Source organism: Mobula hypostoma, chromosome 4, assembly GCF_963921235.1.
Source record: "Mobula hypostoma chromosome 4, sMobHyp1.1, whole genome shotgun sequence".
Lineage (NCBI taxonomy): Eukaryota > Metazoa > Chordata > Chondrichthyes > Myliobatiformes > Myliobatidae > Mobula > Mobula hypostoma.
The window spans coordinates 200,153,573-200,181,138 of record NC_086100.1 but is presented as its reverse complement, the minus strand read 5'-3'; the positions used below and the strand labels follow the sequence as shown (position 1 = coordinate 200,181,138).

General features: G+C 48.1%; 1 long non-coding RNA gene across 1 annotated transcript in view; it reads left to right on the top strand.

Annotated features, from left to right (window-relative positions):
* The first annotated feature begins 2,902 nt into the window (after window positions 1–2,902).
* Window positions 2,903–27,566, top strand: part of LOC134345030 (uncharacterized) — a 33,158-nt gene continuing 8,494 nt past the window's right edge. The window contains exon 1 of the long non-coding RNA XR_010017596.1: window positions 2,903–2,969. This is a non-coding gene — a long non-coding RNA (uncharacterized LOC134345030). The remainder of the gene's footprint in view (window positions 2,970–27,566) is intronic.

Below are 27,566 nucleotides of genomic sequence, written 5' to 3'. Positions count from 1 at the left end.
GTGGGTGCGGAGTGGAGAGAGAGGAGAGTGGGTGGGGAGTGGGGTGAGAGAGGAGAGTGGGTGGCGAGTGGGGAGAGAGAGGGTAGGGAGTGTGGAGAGAGAGGAGAGTGGGTGGGGAGTGGGGAGAGAGGAGAGTGGGTGGGGAGTGGGGAGAGAGAGGAGAGTGGGTGGAGAGTGGGGAAAGAGAGGAGAGTGAGTGGGGAGTGGGGAGAGAGAGGAGAGTGGGTGGGGAGTGGGGAAAGAGGAGAGTGAGTGGGGAGTGGGGGCAGAGAGAGGAGAGTGGGTGGGGAGTGGGGAGACAGAAAAGAGTGGTTGGTGAGTGGGTGGGGAGTGGGGAGAGAGAGGAGAGTGGGTGGGGAGAGAGAAGAGTGGGTGGGGAGTGGGGAGAGAGGAGAGTGGGTGGGGAGTGGGGAGAGAGAGGAGTGTGGGTGGGGAGTGGGGAGAGAGAGGAGAGTGAGTGGGGAGAGCGGAGAAAGAGGAGAGTGGGTGGGGAGTGGGGAGAGTGGGTGGGGATTGGAGAGAGAGGAGTGTGGGTGGGGAGTGGAGAGAGAGAGGAGAGTGGGTGGGGAGTGGGGAGAGAGAGGAGAGTGAGTGGGGAGTGGGGAGAGAGAGGAGAGTGGGTGGGGAGAGAGAGGAGAGTGGGTGGGGAGTGGGGGAGAGAGTGGGGAGTGGGGGAGAGAGTGGGGAGTTGGTGGTGAGTGGGGAGAGAGAGGAGAGTGGGTGCGGAGTGGAGAGAGAGGAGCGTGGGTGGGGAGTGGGGAGAGAGGAGAGTGGGTGGGGTGTGGGGAGAGAGAGGAGAGTGGGTTGGGAGTGGGGAGAGAGGAGAGTGGGTGTGGAGTGGGGGGAGAGAGGAGAGTGAGTGGGGAGATGGGGAGAGAGAGGAGAGTGGGTGGGGAGAGAGAAGAGAGTGGGTGGCGAGTGGGGAGAGAGGAGAGTGGGTGGGGAGTGGGGAGAGAGAGGAGAGTGGGTGGGGAGTGGGGAGAGAGAGGGGAGTAGGTGGGGAGAGAGAGGAAAGTGGGTAGGGAGTGGGGAGAGAGGAGAGTGGCTGGGGAGTGGGGAGAGAGGAGAGAGGGTGGGGAGAGAGGAGAGAGTGGGTGGGGTGTGGGGAGAGAGAGCAGAGTGGGTGGGTAGTAGTGAGAGAGGAGAGAGGGTGGGGAGAGAGAAGAGGGTGGGTGGGGTGTGGGGAAAGAGAGGGGTGTGGGTGTGGAGTGGGGAGGGAGAGGAGAGTGGGTGGGGAGAGAGAGGAGAGTGGGTGGGGAGTGGGGAGAGAGGGGAGAGGGTGGAGAGTGGGGAGAGAGGAGAGAGGGTGGGGAGAGAGAAGAGGGTGGGTGGGGTGTGGGGAAAGAGAGGGGTGTGGGTGTGGAGTGGGGGAGAGAGAGGAGAGTGAGTGGGGAGAGAGAGGAGAGTGGGTGGGGAGAGAGAGGAGAGTGGGTGGGGACTGGGGGAGGGAGAGGAGAGTGGGTGGGGACTGGGGAGAGAGAGGAGAGTGCGTGTGGAGTGGGGAGAGAGAGGAGAGTGGGTGGGGAGAGAGAGGAGAGTGGGTGGGGACTGGGGGAGAGAGAGGAGAGTGGGTGGGGACTGGGGAGAGAGAGGAGAGTGCGTGTGGAGTGGGGAGAGAGAGGAGAGTGGGTGGGCAGTGGGGGGAGTGGGTGGGGAGTGGGGAGAGAGAGGAGAGTGGGTGGAGAGTGGGGAGAGAGGGGAGAGGGTGGAGAGTGGGGAGAGAGGAGAGAGGGTGGGGAGAGAGAAGAGAGTGGGTGGGGTTTGGGGAGAGAGAGGGGTGTGGGTGTGGAGTGGGGGAGAGAGAGGAGAGTGAGTGGGGAGAGAGAGGAGAGTGGGTGGGGAGAGAGGAGTGTGGGTGGGGAGAGAGAGGAGAGTGGGGAGAGAGAGGAGAGTGGGTGGGGAGAGAGGAGTGTGGGTGGGGAGAGAGAGGGGAGTGGGTGGGGAAAGAGAGGAGTAGGTGGGGAGTGGGGTGAGAGGAGAGAGGGTGGGGAGAGAGGGTGGGGAGAGAGAAGAGAGTGGGTGGGGTGTGGGGAGAGAGAGGGGTGTGGGTGTGGAGGGGGGAGAGAGAGGAGAGAGGGTGGGGAGAGAGAAGAGAGTGGGTGGGGTGTGGGGAGAGAGAGGGGTGTGGGTGTGGAGGGGGGAGAGAGAGGAGAGTGGGTGGGGAGAGAGAGGAGAGTGGGTGGGGAGTGGGGAGTGGGGAGAGAGGGGAGTTGGTGGGGAGAGGGCAGAGGGAGGTGGGTGGGTGAGGAGTGAGAAGAGGGAGGGGAGTGGGTGGTGAGTGGGGAGGGAGAGTTGTGTAGGTGGGGAGTGGGGAGAGAGGAGAGTGGGTGGAGGGTGGGGTGTCTCGAGGATTTGTGCTGTTACTTGGGATCAGTACGGACTGGTAGCTACCGGTCAGCACGAAAATATTGGGCTGAAGGTCTGTTTGACTCTGTAGAGACAGTCATGTGATTTCTCTGAAAGTCAGAGGATGTGGGTGGGGTTGAAAGTGAAAGCTCTGAATTTCTCTGTAAACAGGGTACGGTATCAGCGGAGATCACACTGAGAGTCTGAACCAGTCAGTCTCTGGCCGGGTCACTGACAGAAGCAGCTGGTTCATCACTCTCTCTGCCTTTTGCTGTTTTACAGTTTGGTTTAGACTGATTCACTGTTGTCTCTGGAATTCAGTTCACCCTTCTACCAAATATTATTTCTTCAGATTGAAGAAAGCTAACTTCATTTCTCTGGTGGCATCACTTCAACCTGTGTGTCCCACACCACGAACCTTCGGCTAACAGCAGCTCGTCAGGAAACTGCAGACACTGGAAATCTGAGGTAAAATTGGAAACTGCTGCTTAGACTCACCAGGTCGGGCAGCATCTGCAGAGAGAGAAGAACAAAGATTGTGATTCAAGTCAGTGACTCTCAGTCAGTGCTGGAGATGGAGAGGATTGAATCAGGGAACAGACGTGGGGAGACGGGGATAAGGAGTGAGTAAGAAAGAGATGGTGAGAGAGGGCTGGGGTGTGGTGTGTAATGGGAGTGGGGCAGCGGCTGGTCGAGAGGGATGGGTGAGTTGGGGCGGTAGAGAGGGGTGGGGAGAGAAATATCCACCGAGTGGATGGGGGAAGCTGAGTTGGTCCAAGGTGGGGAGAGAGGGGTGGGTGGGGAGTGAGGAGAAAGGGGAGGGTGGGGGTGGGGAGTGGGGAGAGAAAGGTGGGTGGGTGGCAAATGGGGGGAGAGAGAGGTGGGTGGCGGAGAGAGGGGGGAGAGAGAGGTGGGTGGGGAGTGGGGTGAGAGAGGTGAGTGGGTGGAGGGTGGAGCGTCTCGAGGATTTGTGCTGTTAATTGGGATCAGTACAGACAGGTGGTTGCTGGATAGCATGGATATGTTGGGCTGAAGGTCTGTTTGACTCTGCAGTCACGTGATTTGTTTGATGAGCAAATGTTGTTCTGTGGGTGAGATTGAAAGTGAAAGCTCCGAATCTCTCTGTAAAACCAGGATACAGAGAGATAGAGAGAGATAGAGAGATAGAGAGAGAGAGAGATAGAGAGATAGAGAGAGAGAGAGAGAGAGATGGAGGTATACTGTAGAGAGAGAGGGGGGAGAGGGAGGTGGAGGGGGGGATAGGGGAGAGGGAGGGGAGAGAGGGGGAGGGGGAGAGCGGAGAGAGAGAGGGAGGGGGAGGAGAGAGGTGGTTGGCTGGGGAGTGGGAGAGAGAGAGAGGAGGGTTGGTGGGGAGAGAGAGGAGGATGGGGGAGTAGGGAGAAGACAGAAAGGTGGGTGGGAAGTGGGAAGAGAGAGGAGGGTGCTTGAGGAGTGGGGAGAGATAGCTCTGTCAGTGGGAGGGATCTAGGGAGTGAGATGTGGTAGGGGAGTGATGCAAGCGGGGTTTGTGGGTGAGAGAGAGGTGAGAGTGGTGGGTAGGTGGAGAGTGAGGAGAGAGTGGTGGGTGGGTGTAGAGTGGGGAGAGAGAGGTGGGTGGGTGAGGAGTGGGGAGAGAGAGGTAGGTGGGTGAGGGGTGGGGAGAGAGAGGTAGGTGGGTGAGGGGTGGGGAGAGAGGTGGGTGGGGAGTGGGGAGAGAGAGGTGGGTGGGTGGAGAGTGGGGAAAGAGAGGGGCGTGGGTGATGGAGTGGGGAGAGAGAGGGGGGTGGGTGGGGAGTGGGGAGAGAGAGGGGGGTGGATGGAGAGTAGGGAGAGAGAGGAGGATGTATGCGGAGTGGGGAGAGAGGTAGGTGGGTGAGGAGTGGTGAGAGAGGTGGGTGGGTGGGGAGTGCGGAGTGGGAGTTGGGTGGGGAGTGGTGGGAGCAGGGTTTTTGGGTCGGGAGAGGGGTAAGAGTGATGGATAGGTGAGGAGTGGGGAGGTAGAGATGTGTGGGTGCGGAGTGGGGAGAGAGAGGTGGGTGGGTGGGGAGTGGGGAGAGAGAGGCGGGTGGTTAGTGGGGAGAGAGAGGAGGTGGGTGGGGAGTGGGGAGAGAGGGGAGTGGGTAGTGGGGAGAGAGAGGAGGATGTATGCGGATTGGGGAGAGAGGTGGGTGGGTGGAGAGTAGGGAGAGAGAGGTGGGTGGGTGAGGAGTGGGGAGAGAGAGGTAGGTGGGTGAGGGGTGGGGAGAGAGAGGTAGGTGGGTGAGGGGTGGGGAGAGAGAGGTAGGTGGGTGAGGGGTGGGGAGAGAGGTGGGTGGGGAGTGGGGAGAGAGAGGTGGGTGGGTGGAGAGTGGGGAAAGAGAGGGGGGTGGGTGTGGAGTGGGGAGAGAGAGGGGGGTGGGTGGGGAGTGGGGAGAGAGAGGGGGGTGGATGGAGAGTAGGGAGAGAGAGGAGGATGTATGCGGAGTGGGGAGAGAGGTAGGTGGGTGAGGAGTGGTGAGAGAGGTGGGTGGGTGGGGAGTGCGGAGTGGGAGTTGGGTGGGGAGTGGTGGGAGCAGGGTTTTTGGGTCGGGAGAGGGGTAAGAGTGATGGATAGGTGAGGAGTGGGGAGGTAGAGATGTGTGGGTGCGGAGTGGGGAGAGAGAGGTGGGTGGGTGGGGAGTGGGGAGAGAGAGGCGGGTGGTTAGTGGGGAGAGAGAGGAGGTGGGTGGGGAGTGGGGAGAGAGGGGAGTGGGTAGTGGGGAGAGAGAGGAGAATGTATGCGGATTGGGGAGAGAGGTGGGTGGGTGGAGAGTAGGGAGAGAGAGGTAGGTGGGTGAGGAGTGGGGAGAGAGGTGGGTGGGTGAGGAGTGGGGAGAGAGGTGGGTGGGTGGGGAGTGCGGAGTGGGAGTTGGGTGGGGAGTGGTGGGAGCAGGGTTTTTGGGTCGGGAGAGGGGTAAGAGTGATGGATAGGTGAGGAGTGGGGAGGTAGAGATGTGTGGGTGCGGAGTGGGGAGAGAGAGGTGGGTGGGTGGGGAGTGGGGAGAGAGAGGCGGGTGGTTAGTGGGGAGAGAGAGGAGGTGGGTGGGGAGTGGGGAGAGAGGGGAGTGGGTAGTGGGGAGAGAGAGGAGGATGTATGCGGATTGGGGAGAGAGGTGGGTGGGTGGAGAGTAGGGAGAGAGAGGTGGGTGGGTGAGGAGTGGGGAGAGAGAGGTAGGTGGGTGAGGGGTGGGGAGAGAGAGGTAGGTGGGTGAGGGGTGGGGAGAGAGGTGGGTGGGGAGTGGGGAGAGAGAGGTGGGTGGGTGGAGAGTGGGGAAAGAGAGGGGGGTGGGTGTGGAGTGGGGAGAGAGAGGGGGGTGGGTGGGGAGTGGGGAGAGAGAGGGGGGTGGATGGAGAGTAGGGAGAGAGAGGAGGATGTATGCGGAGTGGGGAGAGAGGTAGGTGGGTGAGGAGTGGTGAGAGAGGTGGGTGGGTGGGGAGTGCGGAGTGGGAGTTGGGTGGGGAGTGGTGGGAGCAGGGTTTTTGGGTCGGGAGAGGGGTAAGAGTGATGGATAGGTGAGGAGTGGGGAGGTAGAGATGTGTGGGTGCGGAGTGGGGAGAGAGAGGTGGGTGGGTGGGGAGTGGGGAGAGAGAGGCGGGTGGTTAGTGGGGAGAGAGAGGAGGTGGGTGGGGAGTGGGGAGAGAGGGGAGTGGGTAGTGGGGAGAGAGAGGAGGATGTATGCGGATTGGGGAGAGAGGTGGGTGGGTGGAGAGTAGGGAGAGAGAGGTAGGTGGGTGAGGAGTGGGGAGAGAGGTGGGTGGGTGAGGAGTGGGGAGAGAGGTGGGTGGGTGGGGAGTGCGGAGTGGGAGTTGGGTGGGGAGTGGTGGGAGCAGGGTTTTTGGGTCGGGAGAGGAGTAAGAGTGATGGATAGGTGAGGAGTGGGGAGGTAGAGATGTGTGGGTGGGGAGTAGGGAGAGAGAGGTGGGTTGGAGTGGAGTGGGCTGTTATGTTCTTTATACATACCGTGTGTTATTAATAACAAACCATATTCTGGAAGAATTGAATTTTTATTAGGAACAACCAAAACCACATTTTACACTGCCATGCTTCTAGATCATTCTCTCATTTCTGCGCATGCTCCGAACTCTGTCCAATCACGTTCTGACATGTGATATCACCACATCTTCCTTTCCTTAAAAAGAAAAACAATTAGTAACATTGATTAGAACAAATACATATTTAACACTTCTCTATCAGTCTCTCTGGGGGTTTATGAACACGAGTAGACCTTCTAAGTGGTTCACACAGTTCTTATGTTTTGTTGTTATTTCCTTGTTTTGCCTGGTCTGCATCAGTTACCTGAAACTCTGAAGTTGGCTCTTTCTTGAGGTCTTTGCGATTTCTTCTTAACACCGCTCCTTCTTCTGTTGGGCCATGTACGATCTGGGTTGTACTTCTTCAAGCACTGTAGCTTTCTTAATTCCTTCACTTCCATTTGTAATGAAATACGAATCTTGTTTTCTTCATCTAATTCATAACTGTGTAATCTCTTTTTTATGCTGAGACTTCATCATTTCAATAAAACTTCTCAGTTCCTTCACTTGTGCTTTCACTTCTTCAATTGGATCCTGATTCTTGTCACTCTTTGGCTTCAGATCTTTATTGTACTCTACCGGCAAGTTTGGTTTTGGTGGCAAAGCTTTGTCAGATGCTGATAACAAAGGGATGGGTCTGGGAGCTTGCTTTATGACTTCTTTTACTTTTGCCACATTGGAATTAAATTCTGTTCTCTCTTGCTTTTTTGTCAAGTCACCATATTCTGACTCTGTGTCACTGTCCAGGACTATGAATCTTTTCACCAAATTCAGTCTCTTACAGGCAGATAGATCCAGTATTGACTGTACATTTTTGGTACAACCACAAATGAAAGCGTGTGCACAGTATTTTTGTGTGATACTTTTGCCATAAATGTTCCTTTAACTAGAATGTCTGCACCTGAATACCCAATTGCTTTTATATTTGTCTGATGTAACTTTGGTCTTGGCTTTAATACATTAAACTCCGATTCTGCAAGAACATTTACTTGTGCTCCAGTATGCAGTTTAAACAAATATTGTCTTGGTTCACTTGCAATGGAATAGTCCAGTCATTCTTACTTTGTTTGTTTTCACAAAGCACATCTATATAAACTCCTAACATTTATTTTCAAGCACTGCATTTACTTGTTTTATTTCCTTTCTACTTCTGCAACAGCGTGAAAAAAGATTACTCTTACCACAATCGTTGCACATTTTCCTGTACGCTGGACATTTTTTTGGTCAGTGCTGCTGCCCATAGCGATCACATGATGTCTTGTTCTCTGTCGGTTTCATTGTTGCTCCATTATTTTTTCTGATATGTTTGCGCACAGAGTGTATGTTGCAGTTCTCAATAAAAAACTCTTTAGCCTGCGACATCACGGTTCCGGAAGCTTTGCAGAGCGCCAAAGCTTTTCCCAGATTTAAGTTTTGCTCTTTCTCTCAGAGCATTATCCAGAATGCCACAAACAATTCTGTCTTTAATGAGAGTCTGTCAGTTCTGCAAACTCGCGTGTTTTACTGTGATGCCTCGACTCCGTAACAAATTGATCAATCGTTTGACCAGCTCCCTGCCAACATTTGAAAAGTTTGTGCTGCTCATACGTCACATTACGCTTCAGTATACAAAATACTTCAAATTTATTCATTATCGCTTTTAGATTCAAATTATCTGCATTTTCAAAAGGAAAATGGTTATATACCTCAATTGCGTCGTCACCTGTTACATGGAGTAGAATCGCAGCTTTAGTGTTTCCGGTTTTTTATCCGATCTGATCGCCGATAAGTATATATCAAAATGCTGTTTGAGGGGGAGGGGCAATGCGAAACACCTTTATACAGGACTCTGTGGGAGGAGCCACAGGGGCAGTCAGCAGAGGGGCGTGTCCGGACAGGTAACCGAGTTACAACATGTATATAGTTTACCACATTCACCCCTCCTTTTTTAAAAAAGAGTCCCGCGGGGTGAAGTGACTGACAATATTTAAAACAAGTATATTTACAGGTCAAGTCTATCAGGCGGTCGAGTCCGTCGCTGTGATCTACGTAGCACCAGCGGTGATTGCACCAGCGATGGCGGTTGTGCTGGCTCCGGCCTGACTTGAGGTGTCAGCACGTTAGGCATCGGTAATCCCTCATGCGTGTGCGTCGCGCCTGGTGTGGGACTGTCGTGTGGTGTCTGTGTAGGGTTTGGAGTACGTGGTGTCTCGTGGGTACATACATCGGTGAGTACGGGGTCAACAGTCACCATGGAGTGTTCAGGGTAGGGGCCCGGTGCTCCTGCGGGCACCAGGTCACGGATGGAGACCATGTCCTCCCGCCCATCAGGTAAAACCACATAGGCAGACTGGGGGTTCGCATGAAGTAAGTGAACCCTCTCGACCATCGGGGAGTATTTATTGCTCCTCGCATGTTTCCGGAGCAGTACTGGCCCCAGGGACATCAGCCAAGTTGGTAGGGTGGTTCCAGTGGTCGATTTTCTGGGAAAAGAAAAGAGCCGCTCAGGAGGGGTGGCATTGGTGGCTGTGCATAACAGGGAGCGGATGGAGTGGAGTGCCTCGGGAAGGACCTCCTGCCAGCGGGAGACCGGCAGTTCCTTTGACCTGAGGGGTAAGAGTGTGGCTTTCCACACCGTGCCATTCTCCTTCTCTACCTGTCCATTCCCCCGGGGATTATAGCTCGTGGTCCTACTGGTTGCAATTCCCCTAGCCAGTAGATATTGGCGCAGTTCGTCACTCATAAACGAGGACCCTCTGTCACTGTGGATATAGCATGGGTATCCGAACAGAGTGAAGAGCTTGCACAGGGCTTTTATAACTGACGTGGTAGTGGTGTCCGGGCAGGGGACGGCGAAAGGGAACCGCCAGTACTCGTCGATAACATTAAGAAAGTACACATTGCAGTCAGTGGAGGGAAGGGGGCCCTTAAAGTCAACACTCAGTCGCTCAAAGGGGCGGGTGGCCTTGATGAGTGGTGCCTTTTCGGGTCGGTAGAAGTGCGGTTTGCACTCTGGCAGTCCCTGGTCATCATCCTGATCTCCTCAAGGGAGTAAGGCAGGTTCCAGGCTTTCACGAAGTGGAAAAGCCGGGTGACCCCCGGGTGGCAAAGGTCTACATGTAGAGCGTATAGCCGGTCGATCTGCACGCTGGCGCACGTTCCCCGGGATAGGGCATCGGAGGGCTCGTTGAGCTTCCCTGGCCTGTACATGATGTCATAGTTGTAGGTGGAGAGTTCAATTCTCCACCTCAGAATTTTATCATTTTTGATTTTGCTCCGCTGCTGATTATTAAACATGAATGCGACTGAGCGCTGGTCAGTTAGCAGGGTGAACCTTTTGCCGGCAAGATAGTGCCTCCAGTGCCTTATAGCTTCCACTATGGCCTGGGCCTCTTTCTCCACCGCGGAGTGCCGAATTTCAGGGCCTTGAAGGGTACGGGAGAAGAACGCCACTGGTCTTCCTGCCTGGTTGAGGGTAGCAGCCAGCGCAAAGTCGGAGGCGTCACTCTCTATTTGGAAGGGAATGGCCTCATCCACCGCATGCATTGCTGCTTTGGCAATGTCCCCTTTTATGCGGTTGAAGGCCGCGTGGGCCTCGGCTGAGAGGGGGAATGTGGTGGACTTGACCAGGGGGCGGGCCTTGTCTGCGTAGTTAGAGACCCATTGGGCGTAATATGAAAAGAAGCCCAGGCACCTTTTGAGGGCTCTGAGGGTGTTGGGAAGGAGGAGTTCCAACAGGGGGCACATACGGTTGGGGTCAGGGCCAATGACTCCATTCTCCACGACACACCCAAGGATAGCAAGTCGGGTGGTCCCGAATACACACTTGTCCTTGTTATAGGTGAGATTGAAAGCTTTAGCGGCATGGAGAAATTTTTGGAGGTTGTTGTTGTGATCCTGCTGGTCGTGACCGCAGATGGTGATGTTATCCAGATATGAGAACGTGGCCTTCAGTTGGCACTGGTCCACCATCCGGTCCATTGCCCTCTGGAAGACAGATACACCATTTGTGACACCAAAGGGGACGCGCAGGAATTGTAAAGCCTGCCGTCCGCCTCGAAGGCAGTGTAAGGGCGGTCCTCCCAGCGGATGGGGAGCTGATGATAAACGGATTTTAGGTCTATTGTCGAGTACACCTAGTACTGTACTATCTGATTGACCATATCCGCGATGCGGGGTAGAGGGTACGCGTCGAGCTGCGTGAACCTATTGATGGTCTGGCTATAGTCCACGACCATCCTGTTCTTCTCCCTGCTCCGAACAACCACCACCTGCGCCCTCCAAGGACTTGTGCTTGTCTCAGTGACCCCCTCCCTGAGCAGCCGCTGTACCTCTGACTTAATGAAAGCTCTGCCCCCGCACTGTACCTCCTGCTTTTAGTTGCCACAGGTTTACAGTCGGGGGTCAGGTTGGCGAACAGCGGTGGGGGAGGGATCTTGAGGGTGGAGAGGCCACGAGTGGTGTCGGTAGTGTGGCAGTTGGCATGATGTTGGGTGGGATGCGCGGGTCGGTGTGTGTGTGTGGTCAGTAGCGGGGTACGTGACATATCTCTACAAAACAGGGGATTTATGACAGTAATTGGTGGGAGGGGCCCATCATACTTCATTGGCACGCTTTTCAGGTGGCTCTGGAAGTCCAGCCCCAATAGCACAGGGGCACACAGTTGAGGCAAGACCAGTAACATAAAGTCTCAATATTCTGCACCCTGCACCACTAGTGTCGCTACACAACCCCCCCGGATGTCTGTTGTATGTGACCTGGAGGCCATGGTGACCCTCTGACTGACCGGCCGTATCATGAGTCCACAATGCTGCACCGTGGCCGGGTGGATAAAACTCTCTGTGCTGCCTGTGTCAAACAGGCAGCTTGTCCTGCACCCCTCCACCAGGATGTCCATCATTGACCTTGCGAGCAGGTGGGGAGCGCTTTGGTCGAGGGTCACGGAGGCCAGGGTGGGGTCGCTGTCTTGGTCCGGCGTGGTGGGGTGCCCCGTGAGCACCCGTTGGTCGTAGGTGGTGGGAGGTGGTGCCGACCAAGATGGCCGCCCCCATGTCTCGCACGTGGTGGCGGCGTGCAGGGAACCATGTTTCGCACGTGGCGCTGCTTGATCCCGCTCGCGGTTTGGACTTACAGACCTTCGCGAAGTGGCCCTTCTTTCCGCAGCTGGAGCAGGTAGCTTCTCAGGCCAGGCAGTGTTTCCGGGGGTGCTTCTCGAGTCCGCAGAAGTAGCAGTTCGCGGACTCGCGACTGGCAGCAGCCGAGGTCAATTCGCCAGCGGGTTGCGGGGTCTGCGGTGTCCATGCCATCGGGGGATCGCATGCCTGGAGAGCCTCGGAGTTATGCAGAGCGGCCTCCAGCATGTCGGCCAGTTCGATCGCCAAACTTAAAGTAAGATCGGCTTTTTCCAACAGCTGCTGGCGCACGTACACTGACCTGGTCCCCGTGACGAAGGCGTCTCTCACTAGGAGCTCTGCATGCTGCGCCGCCGTCAGCTCCTGGCAATTGCAGGCCCGCACGGGTGTCCGTAGGGCTCGGATGAACTCCAGCACTTGATTTCCCGGGCCGTTGTTGCCGTGTCGCTAAGCGGTACCGAGCATAGACAGTGTTTACCAGCCGCAGGTATTGTTCTTTGAGTGCGCTCATCGCGCCGTCGTAGCTCAGCTGGTCTCTGATCAGCGAACAGACCCATGGACTGACCCTGGAGAGTAGAACTCTGCACTTTACTACGGGGTCGGTCGCGTTAATCTCCTATAGGTACGCTTCAAAGCGGGCCAGCCAGAGTTCGAAAGCGTTTCCAGCGTCAGGTGTTTGCGGATCGAGGTCTAATTTGTCGGGTCTCAGTGCATGTTCCATGCTTTAAAATAAAATTGAAGCACCTTCAATAACTCCAAAAGACTGAGGTTGGGTAAAATATTGAAAGGCTTTTATTCGCTGTACAATACGACCTCCACAGTGAGTGTCTGCCCCCGGACTGAGGGGGAGGGGCAAGGCAAACCCCTTCATACAGGATTCTGTGGGAGGAGCCACAGGGGCAGTCAGCAGAGGGGTGTGTCCAGACAGGTAACCCAGTTACAACATATATATATGGTTTACCACAGGAGGAGAGAGAGGGAGGAGAGAGAGGGGGAGAGAGAGAAGGGGAGAGAGAGAGGGGGGGAGGGGGGGGAGAGGGGGGGAGAGGTGGGGGAGAGGGGGGAGAGAAAGAGAGGGAGGAGGGGAGGGGGGAGAGGGAGGGGGAGAGGGGAGAGGGGAGAGGGGGTAGAGGGGGAGGGGAGGAGGGGGAGAGGGGGAGGGGAGAGAGAGGGGGAGAGGGGGGAGTAGGGAGAGAGGGGGAGGGAGGGGAGAGAGAGGGGAGAGAGGGGGAAGGGGGGAGGGGGGAGAGGGGAGAGAGGGAAGAGAGGGGAGAGAGGGGAGAGGGGGGAGAGGGGGGAGAGGGGGGAGGGGGGAGAGGGGGGGAGGGGGAGGGGGGAGGGGGAGGGGGAAGGGAGAGAGGAGAGAGGTTGAGAGAGGGGGGAGGGAGAGAGAGGGGAGAGAGAGAAGGTGGAGGAGAGAGGGGTTAGAGAAGGGGAGGGGAGAGAGGGGAAAGTGGAGGCAGTGGGGGAGAGGGGAGGGGGAGAGGGAGGAGAGAGGGTGTGGGAAGAGGTGGGGGAGAGGGAGAGAGAAAGAGAGACCAATCAACGAGGTCCAAGATTGGGAACTCAGCACCGTGAAGAACCGCAGTTAGAGTCAGAGTCATAAAGAAGTACAATACAGAAACAGGCCCTTCGGCCCATCTAGTCCATGCCGAAACTATTTGAACTGCCTACTCCCATCAACCTGCACCAGGACCAGGGCTCTCCATATCCCTACTATCCATTTACCTATTTAAACTTTGCTTAAAAGTTGAAATTGAACTCCCATGTACCACTTGTGTTGGCAGCTCATTCCACACTCTCTGAGTGAAGTTTCCCCTTAAACGTCTCACCTTTCACACTTTAGCCATGACCTCTTGTTGTAGTCCCACCCATCCTCAGTGGAAAAAGCCTACCAGATCAATACCACTCATAATTTTGTATACCTCTATCAAATCTCCTCTCAATCTTCTACTCAATCTTTTCTTATAACTCAGGTCCTCCAGACCCAGCAGCATCCTTGTAAATTTTCTCTGCATTCCTTCAACTTTGTTTACATCTTTCCTGCAGGTCGGTGACCAAATCTGCAGACAACACAGCAAATCAGGCCTCATCGACGTCTTATCCAACTTCAGCATAACGTCCCATCTCCTGTACTCGGTACATTGGTTTATGAAGGCCAATGTGCCAAAATCTTTATTTACGACCCTATCTACCTGTGACTATGGACCTGTGTTCCCAGATCCCTTTGTTCTACCACACTCCTCAGTGCCCCACTGGTCACAGTGTAAGGCCATAAGATCATAAGACATAAGAGCAGAATTAGGCCATTCAGCCCATCCAGTCCACTCCGCTATTTCATCATGGCTGATCCGGATCCCACTCAACCCCATACACCTGCCTCTACCATATCCTTTGATGCCCTGACCGATCAGGGAACTGTCAACTTCTGCTTTAAATATACTCACAGACTTGGCTTCCAGCGCAGTCTGTGGCAGAGAATTCTACAGATTCACCACTCTCTGGCAAAAAAAAATCCTCCTTACCTCTGTTCTGAAAGGCTGCCCCTCAATTGTGAAGCTGTGCCCTCTAGTTCTGGATACCCCAGCAGAGGAAACATCCTCTCCTCATCCATCTTATCTAGTCCTTTCAATATTCAGTAGATTTCAATGAGATCCCCCACATTCTTCTAAATTCCAGTGAGTACAGGCCCAAAGCTATCAGACGATCCTCATATGTTAATCCCTTCATTACCGGAATCATCCTATGAACCTCCTCTGGACTCTCTCCAATGACAACACATCCCTTCTGCAATAAGGAGCCCAAAACTGTCGACAATGCTTTGTGTGGCCTGACTACTGTCTTATAAAGGCTCAGTATTATCTCTTTGATTTTATATTCTATTTCCCTTGAAATAAATGCCAACATTGCATTTGCCTTCTTTACCACAGACTCAACCTGTAAATTAACTTTCTTAGAGACTTGCACGAGGATTCCTAAGTCCCTCTGCATCTCTGATGTGTGAATTTTCTCCCCATTTAGATAATAGTCCGCACTATTGTTCCTTCTACCAAAATGCATTGTCATACATTTCCCAACACTGTATTCCATCTGCCACTTTTTCCCCATTCTTCCAATTTGTCCAAGTCCTGCTGCAATCACATTGCTTCCACGTATTATTTGCAAACTTTGCCACAAGGTAATCAATTCCATTATCTAAATCATTGACAAACAATGTGAAAAGCAGCAGTCCCAATACTGACCCCTGAGGAACACCACTAGTCACCATCAGCTAACCAAAAAAGGCCCCTTTATTCCCACTCACTGCCTCCTGCCTGTCAGCCATTCCGCTATCCATGTCAGTATCTTTACAGTAACATCATAGGATTTCATCTTGTTAACCAGCCTGATGTTTGTCACCTTATCAAATGTCTTCTGAAAATCTAAGTAAATGACATCCACAGCCTCTCCTTTGTCCACCCTGCTGGTTATTTCCTTGAAGAACTCTTAATAGTCCAGCAAAATTTCCCCTTACAGAAACCATGAGTCTACAAGTACCCCAAAACTTCATCCTTAATAATAGACTGCAACACTTTCCCAGCCACTGGGGTTCGCTTAACTGGCCTATAATTTCCTTTCTTTTGCCTTCCTCCCTTCTTAAAGAATGGAGTGACATTTGCACTTTTCCACTCCTCTGGAACCATGCCAGAATCCAGTGATTCTCAAATTATCATGGCCAATGCATCCGTTATCTCTTCAATAACCTCTCTCAGGACTCTGGGATGTAGCGCATCTGGACCAGGTGACTTTTTCCTTTGTAATAGCAATGGCACTCACTCCTGCTCCCTGACAGCCAAGACTGCAAGACCATAAGACATAGGAGCAGTGTTAGGCCATTTGGCCCATCGAGACTGCTTCACCATTCAGTCATGGCTGATCCTTTTCTCCCCAGGACCTATCCTGGTTGGTTACACTCTCAGTTGTTTGCACTAAATTCCATCTGCCATTTTTCCAGCTGATGCAGATCCCTCTGCTAACCATGATAGGCTTTTTGCTGTCCACTACATCCCCAATCGTGGTATCATCTGTAAAGTTGCTGATCCAGCTAACGACATTATCATCCAGCTGATTGATATCGATGACAAACAACAATGGACCCAGCACCGATCCCTGCTGTAAACCACCGGTCACAGGCCTCCAGTCAGAGAGACAACCATCCACTACCACTCTCTGGCTTCTCCCACAAAGCCAATGTCTAATCCAATTTACTACCTCATCCTGAAACCCAAGCAAATGAACATTTTTGGCCAGCCTCCTATGTGGGACCTTGTCAAAGGCCTTAATAAAGTCCATGTAGATAACATCCACTGTCTTATCTTCACTCACTTTCCTGGTTACTTCCTTGAAAAACTCTGTAAGATTGGTTAGACATGACCAACCACGCACAAAGCCATGCTGACTGTCCCTAACCTTTTCATGTGCATCCAAATACTTATATATCCAGTCCCTCAGAATACCTTCCAATAACTTTCCCACAACTGATGTCAAACTCACCAGACATTCGTTTCCTGGAACAGCAGAACCACAATGCCTATCCTCCAGTCCTCTGGTACCTCTCCTGTCGCTAAGGATGATTTAAATATCTCTGCTAGGGCCCCTGCGATGTCTGCACTTGCCTCCCACAGGTTCCAAGGGAACACCTTTTCCTTTTTAAATTTTTTTATTAATTATTATTGAAAATCAACAACAGAGAAAAATACATCAAAATAATCAAGATAACATATCCACATGTAGAATAAGAGTTAAACGATCAACCAGGCTGAACAGTATATCAATAATAACAAAAAAAACAAAATGTTAAAGCTTTTTTAATGGAAAAAAGAAAGAAAGAGAAAAAGAACCCCTACTAACTAAAACAGAAAAAAAACCCTAATAACAAAAAAAGGGGGGAACCCTATTTGGAGCACAAACACGGAGCTATGCGCCATACAAGCTTCCATAGAAAAAAGACCTCAATCCGCCAATCAAATCCATATACTCAAGCATCAGAAAAGGACCATCTTTATTAACTCAAATCAAATGATAATAACAGGCAAAAGAACCTCACCTTTTCTTGAAGTCAAATCTAGGATCAAAAGTTCCACTTCTAATTTTTTCCAAACTAAGACATAACATCACCTGAGAGAACCATTGTATCAAAGTGGGAGCAGAGACATCTTTCCATTTCAATAAAATAGCTCTTCTAGTCAATAATGTGACAAATGCAATTACGTGTTGGTCTGATATAGAAATAACGTGAATATGTTGTGGAATTATATCAAACAAAACTGTCAATTTATTAGGTTGTAAATTGATTTTTAAAGCTTTAGAAATTGTAGAAAAATAGATTTCCAAAACTGTTTCAATACAGAACACAACCAAAACATATGTGTCAATATAGCTATCTCAGTTTTGCATCTATCACACTGACTATTTACATTAGGAAATATTTTAGACAATCTCTCCTTTGTCAAATAATAACGATGTACAATTTTAAATTGAATTAGAGAATGACTGGCACAAATCGAAGAAGTGTTAACCAGCTTCAAAATTCGCAACCAATCCTCTGTTATCAAGGTCATGTTAAGCTCTCTTTCCCAATCTTGCTTAATCTTAAGTAAAGGATAGTTATCCTGTTGTAATAGTAAATTATAAATTTTCCCAATAAAACCTTTCACTAAAGGGTTCATTTTTAAAATAATGTCTAACAGGTCAGAGTCTTGTATATATGGAAAATTACTTAAATATTGTTGTAAGAAATGTCTGACCTGAAGATATTGCAAAAAATGTGAATTTGAGAGAGAGTATTTAGTTACTAGTTTCTCAAAGGACATCAATCGGCCTTCTTGAAACAAGTCCATAAAGGAAAAAATTCCTTTATTCCTCAAAAGAGAAAAGGTACGATCACGAAGTGAAGATTTAATAAATAGTTTCGATAAATTAAACTAAAAAGGTTAAATTTTTTAAGATTAAAAAACTTACGAAACTGGTACCAGATTCATAATGATTGATTAAGCATAGGATTTATATTTAGAATAGAAATTTTGGCTAATTGTACAGGTAAGGGAGCTCCTAATAACGAAGTTAAATGAAAATGTTTCACAATTTTCAATTCCAAATCAACCCAAGATGGTCGATCCTTTTTATCGGTCCAATATAACCAAGAACACGCATAACGTATATTAACCGCCCAATAATACATTCTTAAATTAGGCCAAGTAAGACCTCCATCCTTTTTTAATTTTGTAAATGACATTTTCCAATTCTTGGTCTTTTATTATTCCAAACAAAAGATGAAATAATAGAGTCAACCTGATCAAAAAACTTCATAGTTAGAAAATTAGGAATATTTTGAAATACATATAAAAATTTTGGTAAAATCATCATTTTAACTGCATGAATTCGACCTGCTAACAAAAGTGTAAGTGGATTCCATCTAGAAAAAAATTGCTTCATAAAATCCACTAAGGGAACTAAATTAGCTCTATAAAGGTCTCCATAATTTTTAGTGATGATAATACCTAAATATTTTAAAAAATCCGTAACTTTTAGAGGAATGTCATCATATATAGAAGCAGAGTCATTTAAAGGAAATAATTCACTTTTATGCTGGTTTAATTTATATCCTGAAAACAATCCAAATTCATTTAATAATTTCAATAAGCTGGGAATAGATTCTTCGGGATTCAAAACATAAACCAAAAGATCATCTGCATGCAGGTACAGCAGGCGGTGAAAAAGGCGAACGGTATGCTGGCATTTATAGCGAGAGGATTCGAGTACAGGAGCAGGGAGGTACTACTGCAGTTGTACAAGGCCTTGGTGAGACCACACCTGGAGTATTGTGTGCAGTTTTGGTCCCCTAATCTGAGGAAAGACATCTTTGCCATAGAGGGAGTACAAAGAAGGTTCACCAGATTGATTCCTGGGATGGCAGGTCTTTCATATGAAGAAAGACTGGATGAACTGGGCTTGTACTCGTTGGAATTTAGAAGATTGAGGGGGGATCTGATTGAAACGTATAAGATCCTAAAGGGATTGGACAGGCTAGATGCGGGAAGATTGTTCCCGATGTTGGGGAGGTCTAGAACGAGGGGTCACAGTTTGAGGATAGAGGGGAAGCCTTTTAGGACCGAGGTTAGGAAAAACTTCTTCACACAGAGAGTGGTGAATCTGTGGAATTCTCTGCCACAGCAAACTGTTGAGGCCAGTTCATTAGCTATGTTTAAAAGGAAGTTAGATATGGCCCTTGTGGCTACAGGGGTCAGGGGGTATGGAGGGAAGGCTGGGTTCTGAGTTGGATGATCAGCCATGATCATAATAAATGGCGGTGCAGGCTCGAAGGGCCGAATGGCCTACTCCTGCACCTATTTTCTATGTTTCTATAAAGGGAAATCTTACGAATAGTCCCATTTATAGAAATTCCTTGAATATTTTTAGCTTCACGAAGTGCAATAGCCAAAGGTTCCAACATCAAATTAAATAACAAAGGGCTTAACGGACATCCTTGTCTCGTACCCCGCGAAAATTGGAAAAAGGGGGATCTGCAGTTATTAGTGATAACAGTGGCAATAGGGCTTTTATATATCAATCTAATCCATTTATTAAAATTAGTACCAATGCTAAATTTCTCTAAAACTTTAAATAGGTATTTCCATTCAACTCTATCAAATGCCTTTTCAGCATCTAGAGAAACAACACATTGGGGAGTCTTAGAGAGGGATGAGTATATAATATATAACAATCTCCGAGTGTTAGAAAAAGAATAATGGCCTTTTAGAAAACCTGTTTGATCCTGAGAAATAATTTTAGTTGGTAGATTCTCCATCCGATTAGCCATTATTTTTGAAAGAATTTTGGCATCCACATTTAATAATGAAATAGGTCTATATGAAGCACAATCAGTGGGGTCTTTATCTTTCTTAAGAATTAAAGAAATAGAAGCTTCATAAAATGTGGAAGGTAACTCTTCTAGCAGAAAAGAATCTTTAAGCATTTCCAACATATAAGGAGTAAGCAAATCTTCAAATTTTTTATAAAATCCTACAGAAAAACCATCCAATCCAGGAGCTTCACCAGATTGCATTGAAAGAATAGCTTTCTGAATTTCTCTTTCAGTAAAAGGAGCATCAAGAATTTGCTGATCTTCAACAGATATTCTAGGAAAATCAATCTTTTGTAAAAAGGCATACATATTAGAAGGGTCAGCTGGAAACTGAGATTTATAGAGTTCACCGTAATAGTCTTGAAAAATTTTATTAATATCTTCATAATTACAAGCTACACTACAGTTACGAATTTTTAAAATTTGTCTTTTAGCTCTAACTGCTTCAAGTTGAGATGCTAATAGCTTGTTACTTTTATCTCCAAACATATAAAATTGACTTTTTAATTTAAGCAAATTTCTTTCAATAGGATAAGTTAATAATAAATTATATTGTGATTGAAGTTCAACCCTTTGTTTAAATAAATCAACATTAGGAAAAACTGCATAAGTATTATCCAGATCTTTAATTAGTTTTGAAATTCTATCTAACTCTGTTTTTGTCTGTTTCTTGAGTTTAGCCAAATAAGATATTATCTGACCTCGCAAATATGCTTAAGTGTATCCCAAATAATCAATTTCGAGACATCTCCCGTATTATTAAGAAGAAAGAAATCTTTTATCTGAATCTCTATAAATTTAACAAAGTCCGAACTTTGTAATAAATTTTCTGGAAAACGCCAAGGCGAGTTTACATTACTAACATCATTTAACTCAAAAGTTAAGCTTAAAGGTGCATGATTCGAGACTGCAATAGCATCATATTCACATTTCTGGACTTTGGACAAAAATCGGAAATCAGCTATAAAATAATCAATTCTTGAATATTTATTATGAATATGTGAATAAAAAGAATAATCTCTATCATTAGGATGTAAATTTATCCAGATTTCTATCAAACCATAATCAATTAAAAAGGAATTAATAAGTGTTGCCAAACGACTCAGAAGCTGCTGATTGGTTGAACTCTTGTCAATCAAAGGGTTTAAACAACAGTTGAAGTCACCTCCCATCAGCAGCATATATTCATTTAATCTGGTAATAAACCAAATACATTTTTTTTTAAAAAAAGGATCAGCTACATTAGGTCCGTATAGAATAACCATGACAATTTTTCTATTACAAATTGTTCCTTTAATAATTAAAAATCTACCATTATTATCTGAGACAATGTCTTCTTGAATAAATAAAATATTAGATTTAATGAAAATAGATACTCCCTTTGTTTTATTTTGACAGGTAGCATGGTATTGAAGGCCCTTCCACGTTTTAAAAAATCTATTTTGATTGCCCGTTCTGATATGCATTTCTTGAGCAAAAATTATATCGGGCTGGAATCGATTACGAACTTTAAAAGTCTTCCTTCACTTAATAGGGTGATTCCAGCCACGTACATTCCAACTAATAACGTTTATCTGTTTAAGTACCATTGGATATTATTCTTAAACACGACAATACACGCATCCCATCGTGGGCTAATCAAAGATGGCGGGGATGAACATAACCAAATAGAAAATGCGCATGCTCCGGAACTCCATAATGGGAAAAAATACAGGAAGTGTGTGTGAAAAAAAACCACAATAAACCCCAAAATACAAAAATACCCCCAAACCTCCCACCATCCCCAGAGAAGGAAATCCGGCAAAAGAGAGAAACAGCCGGAACGCATCCCCAAGAAGAAAAGCATAAGAACGGAATTCCGCGTGCCGCTCAATTTAAATAATGATTAAAAGTTTTTTCTCCCAATTCCCCCCTCCCTCAACAAAGAAAATATGTAACCTTAAGATAAGCAAGCACAGCAAAGAAAAAAAATGTTTATACTTAATCATTGAAAATGAGCTGAGGGAATGCGAAAACAGTCTCTAAGGACGCCAAAGCGATACTATTAACCCAGTTTAATCTCCAAAGAGAGAAAAGCAGAGCCATTATTCTTTAACTTACTACCTTATTTAACAAAAGAACTAAAGCTAATTATCTATTACTAAACACTCCATAATATAAGAAAAAAGTCTATATAAACTGTAAGCAAACTATCAGTTAATTAATAAAGAAAAAGAAAAATAGAAACAGATAATCAAACCAGTTAACAATCTATCCGCTGTATTAATTCACTCCGTATACTAAACAGCCTTCAAAAAAAAAGTCATTCTTTAGTCAAACCAAGAAGATCACCTACTCTTTAAGAAATCCATCGATCAAAGGATATCTTCAGCATACAGAAATCTTCAAAGCCTGTTTTCTTTCAGAAAATTATTCAGCAACTCTGATATCCTTCATACATCAGCCGATTCCACAATAGAGTTGACACAGTCCGATGCCGCTTGGGGATCCAAGAAGACACGAGGGGTAAAGTCTTTAGGAAATAACTTTAATCTCGCTGGATATCTCAGGGATAGAAAGAGTCTTTTTTCGTGAGCAATCTTCATGACCGATATGAATTTGATCCGTTGTTTCATAATTTCCCGTGGATAATCCTCATAAAAACGGATCTCAGAACCGTTAAATTTTAAAACTTTCTGTTTTCTTGCACATTTTATGATTCGATCTTTAACCTTAAAGCGAAGAAAGTTGACTAAAATTGGTCGAGCTTTATCTGACGAAGTGAAAATTCTGTGAGCTCTTTCAATATCGGGAGGCTGAGATAGAATATCCGGAAACAGAGTTTGAAAGAAATTGGCAGAATAATCCAACAAATTCCCATTCTCGGAGCCTCCTTGAAGACCCACAGTACGAATGTTATTCCTACGCAATCTTGCGTCTAAATCGACAATTTTGCCTTGAGCCTGTTCCAATCGGGTTGAAATATCCACAATCTGACGTTTCGATTCTTTAAACTCAGTATTCAAGGAAACAATATTTTCCTCAATAGTCTGTAAACTCTGTCGGAACGACTTCAACTCAGAAGTATTATTGTCCATTTTGTTGTCGAGTCCCATCAATGCACGTTCCAAACGCTCAGCCCAGACAGGCATATCTTCTGATTTTTCTTTCTAAGTTTTTCCCTTTCTATTGCTGGATTCAAAAAGCTGTTTTCCACTTCTTAAAAGATACAACATAATGACCACTATTTCCCTCCAAGATCCAGAAAATAAAAGTTAAACAATTCAAAGTTTAGACTGGGGAAAAGGAGGAATTAAAGGCAGTCACAAAATTTATGTATTACTCCACTGAGCTACAGGCGGAAGTCCCCAAGGGAACACCTTGTCAGTCCCTGGGGATTTATCCACCTTAATTTGCCTCAAATTAGCAAACACCTCCTGCTCTGTAATCTGTACAGGGTCCATGAACTCGATGCTGTTTTGTTTCACTTCTATAGACTCTGTCTCCTTCTCCTGAGTAAACGCAAGTACCAAAATTCCATTTTTGTTCTCCCCCATCTCTTTTGGTTCCACGTCTGGATTATCATTCTGATCTTCCAGAAGACCAGTTTTGTCCCTTGCAACCTCACCATCAAACCCGCAGACAAAGGTGATGCCGCAGTAGTCTGGCGGACGGACAGACCTCTACCTCACTGAGGCCAAAAGGCAGCTCTCTGACACCTCTTCTTACTTACCCCTGGATCAGGACCCCACCAAAAAACATCAAACCATTGTCTCCCATCACCGGCCTCATCAACTCCGGAGACCTTCCATCCTCAGCCGCTAAACACATTATTCCCACACCCTGCACTGCTCGGTTTTACCTCCTCCCCAAGATACACAAGCCTGACTGTCCCGGTAGTCCCATAGTTTCTGCCTGCTCCTGTCCCACTGAACTTGTATCTGCCTACCTGGACTCCATTTTGTCACCCATAGTTCAGTCCCTCCCCACCAGCATCCGGGATACATCCCATGCCCTCCACCTCTTCAATAACTTCCAGTTCCCTGGTCCCGACCCCTTCACTTTCACTATGAATGTCCAATCCTTATACACTTCCATTCCCCATCAAGAAGGCCTCAAAGCCCTCCACTACTTTCTGGACAGTAGACCTCACCAGTTCCCCACCACCAGCACCCTCCTCCGGTTGGCGGAACTGCTACTCACACTTAATAGCTTCTCTTTTGGCTCTTCCCACTTTCTTCAGACCAAGGGTGCAGCTATGGGAACTCACATGGGCCCCAGCTATGCCTGCCTCTTCGTTGGTTATGTGGAATAGTCTCTGCTCCAAACCTATACTGGTACTGCTCCCCAACTTTTCCTTCGCTACATTGTTGACTACATTGGTGCTGCTTCCTGCACCCATACTGAGCTCGTCAATTTCATCGACTTTGCTTCTAACTTCCACCCAGCCCTCAAATTCACTTGGTCCATCTTGGACACTTCTCTCCCCTTTCTCGATCTCTTGGTCTCCATCTCTGGAGACAGACTGTCCACTGACATCTTCTATAAGCCCATTGACTCTCATAACTCATCATCATTAACAGGTGCCGTGCCCAGTTTGAGCTTTGACTGCCATGGCCCACACACTCCTGTTTTGGGTCAAGTGGATCAGTTCATTGGGATTCATTCCCAGTTCTCTGGCTGCTGTCTCCATCATCATTTGTCTTTGTCTTCCTCTTGCTTTCTTCCCTTCATCTTTTCCATAATTACCGTGCATTCTAACCCCTCTTTCCTAATCACATTCCCAATGAAGTCACGTTGCCTTTTCATTATCTCATACAATATTTCTCTTTTTGTGTTTGCTCTGTTCATGACATCCTCATTAGATATTCGTTTCATCCATAATATTCTTTGCATCCTCCTCAAAAACCACATCTGTGCTGCTACAATTCGTTTCCTTATGTTACTAGGCATTGTCCAACATTCTGAGGCATATAACATAACTGGATAAACGAAACATTTCAGTACTCTGAGGTCCTCCGTCTCCACCACATCTGCTCCCAGGATGAGGCTTCCCATTCTAGGACATCTCAAATGTCCTCTTTCTTTAAGGATCATGGTTTCCCTTCTGCTGTCATCAATGATGCCCCACCCACATCTCCTCCATTTCCCACACTTCAGCCCTCACCCCATCCTCCCGTCAACACAACAGGGACAGAGTTCCCCTTGTCCTCACCTACCAGCCCAGCACCCTCCGGATCCAGCACATTATCCTCCGCAACTTCCGCCACCTTCAACAGGACCCCACCACTAAGCACATCTTTCCCTCTCCAACCCTCTCCACTTTCTGCAGGGATCGGTCCCTCCCCACGGATCTCCCACCCGGCACTTATCCCTGTAAGCGTAAGTGCTACACCTGTCCCTACACCTCCTCTCTTGGCACCATTCAGGGCCACAAACAGTCCTTCCAGGTGAGGCAACACTTCACTTGTGAGTCTGTTGGGGTCACCTATTGCATTCGGTGCTCCCGGTGTGGCCTCCTCTACATCGGTGAAACCCGACGCAGATTGGGGGACCGCTTCATCGAGCACCTCCACTCCATCCGCCACAACAGACAGGATCTCCCAGTAGCCACCCACTTCAACTCTGCTTCCCATTCCCATTCAGATATGTCCATACATGGCCTCCTCTACTGCCATGATGAGGCTAAACTCAGGTTGGAGGAGCAACACCTCATATACCATCTGGGTAGTCTCCAGCCCCTTGGCATGAACATTGAATTCTCCAACTTCTGGTAATTCCCTCCCCCTCTCTTCCTCTATCTCTAGTTCACTTTGGCCCATCCTCCAACTGCCTATAACCTCCCTCATGGTTCCGCCTCCTTATACTACCCATTGTGCTTTCCCCTATGCCTTCTTCACCTTTCCTGCCTATCCCCTCCCTGCTTCCCCTCCTCCACCCCTTTATCTTTCCCCTTACTGATTTTTCACCTGGAACCTACCAGCCTTCTCCTTCCCACCCTCTCCCGACCTTCTTCATAGGGCCCCTGCCGCCTCCCTCTTCAGTCCTGACGAAGGGCCTCGGCCCGAAACGTTGACTGTTCATTTCCACGGATGCTGCCTGACCTGCTGAACTCCTTCAGCATGTTGTGCGTGTTGCTTTGTCCCTTGCAATCCTTTTGCACTTAACATAGCTGCAGAATTTCCCACAATTCTCCTTCACTTTGTCTGCTAGAGCAACCTCATGCCTTCTTTAGTTTCCTGATTTCTTACTTCAACGTTCTCTCACATTTCTTGTACTCCATAAGCACCTCATTTGTTCCTACCTGCCTACACCTGCTGGGCACCTCCTTTTCTTCTCAACCAGGACCTTAGAATCTCTTGAAAAGTCTTGAAAGTGGCCTCTCACTTTGCAAGTTCACCTTTGCCAGAAAACAGCCTGTCCCAATCCACACTTGCCAGATCCTCTCTGATACCATGAACATTGGCCTTTCTCCAATTTAGAATCTCAACGTACAGACCAGACCTATCTTTGAAACTCATGGCATTGTGGTCACTGATGCAAAGTGTTACCCTACACAGACTTTGTCACCTGTCCTGTCTCATTCCCTCATAACAGATCCAGTATTGCATCATCCCTCATTGGGACTTCTATGAAGTAAACTTTCCTGAACACATTTGACAAACTCTATCCCATCTAGTCCTTTTACAGTATGGGATTCACAAACAATATGTGGAAAGTTAAAATCACCTTCTATAACAACCTTGTGTTTCATGTAACAGCTGTGATCTCTCCACAAATTTGTTCCTCTAAATCTGTAGGGCTATTGGGAGTCTGTAATATAGACTGATTAGTGTGCTCATAGCTTTCTTATTTCTCAGTTCCACCCATAACTTCATACTTCGTTGTCACCAAACAATTGATACTAGAATGTACAATCATCACAGTGATATTTGATTCTGCGTTTCCCGCTCCCTGGAGTACAAATCGATAGTAAGTATTAAAAATTTAAATTATAAATCATAAATAGAAAATAGAAAATGGAAAGTAAGGTAGTTCAAAGTGAGTAACACCTCATTAGACAAGTTCTCCAGTCTGTTCTGATGGAGCACTGCTGTGACCTTTTCCCTGACTACTAACACCACCCTTCCTCCTGTAATCCCTCCAACTTCATCACGTCTAAAACAACGGAACTCCAGAATATTGAGCTGCCAGTCATGTCCCTCTTGCAACCCAGTCTTACTAATGGCGACAAGGTGACGATCCATACCCTTTCCTACGGTACTCTTGCATTGAAATACACACAGCTCAGGACACTAGTCACACCATGCTCAACCTTTTGATTCCTGACTTTGTCTGAAGTCTTAACAACATCTCTCTCCACAACCTCCACTACCTGTTCTGGCATTCTGATTCCCTTCCCCCTGTACCTCTAGTTTAAACCCCACCATGCAGCATTTTCAAACCTTCCCGCTAGGATATTAGTCCCCCTCCAGTTCAGGTGCAAACCATCCCTTCGGTGCAGATCCCACCTTCCTGGGAAGAGACCCCAAATGTCACACTCGACTCTATCAACTCACATTCATCTAGGGGAAACTGCCGTAGGCCCTACCAATTGCTGTACTCACGTTTGCATAGATGCTGTGTAATGCACCCCAGTACAAGCCCACAACGTAAAATATCAGACAAACCTCACCTCCCTCATGGTTCCATCTCCTTCTACTACCCATTGTGTTTTCCCCTATTCCTTCTTCACCTTTCCTGCCTATCCCCTCCCTGCTTCCCCTCCCCCACCCCTTTATCTTTCCCCTTACTGGTTTTTCACCTGGAACCTACCAGCCTTGTCCATCCCACCCTCCCCCCACCTTCTTCATAGGGCCTCTGCCCCCTCCCTCTACAGTCCTGAGGAAGGGTTCCAGCCCGAAACGTCGACCAATCTTTTCCACGGATGCTGCTCGACCTGCTGAGTTCCTCCAGCCGCTCCCGCACTTGTCCTTCCTCTTCACTTGTCTTGCCGAAAAGACTGCAAATTCTCTTGGTTCCCACCATGCAAGATAGCATAACAGGTCATCACTGGTTAGTTCCCTGTTATCTGTAATTATAACCCAATCATCGCAGCTACAGAGAACCATTACCTCATCAGTTAACACTACAGAGAAGCCATTTCATTATAACACTACAGAGAAGCCATTTTGTTA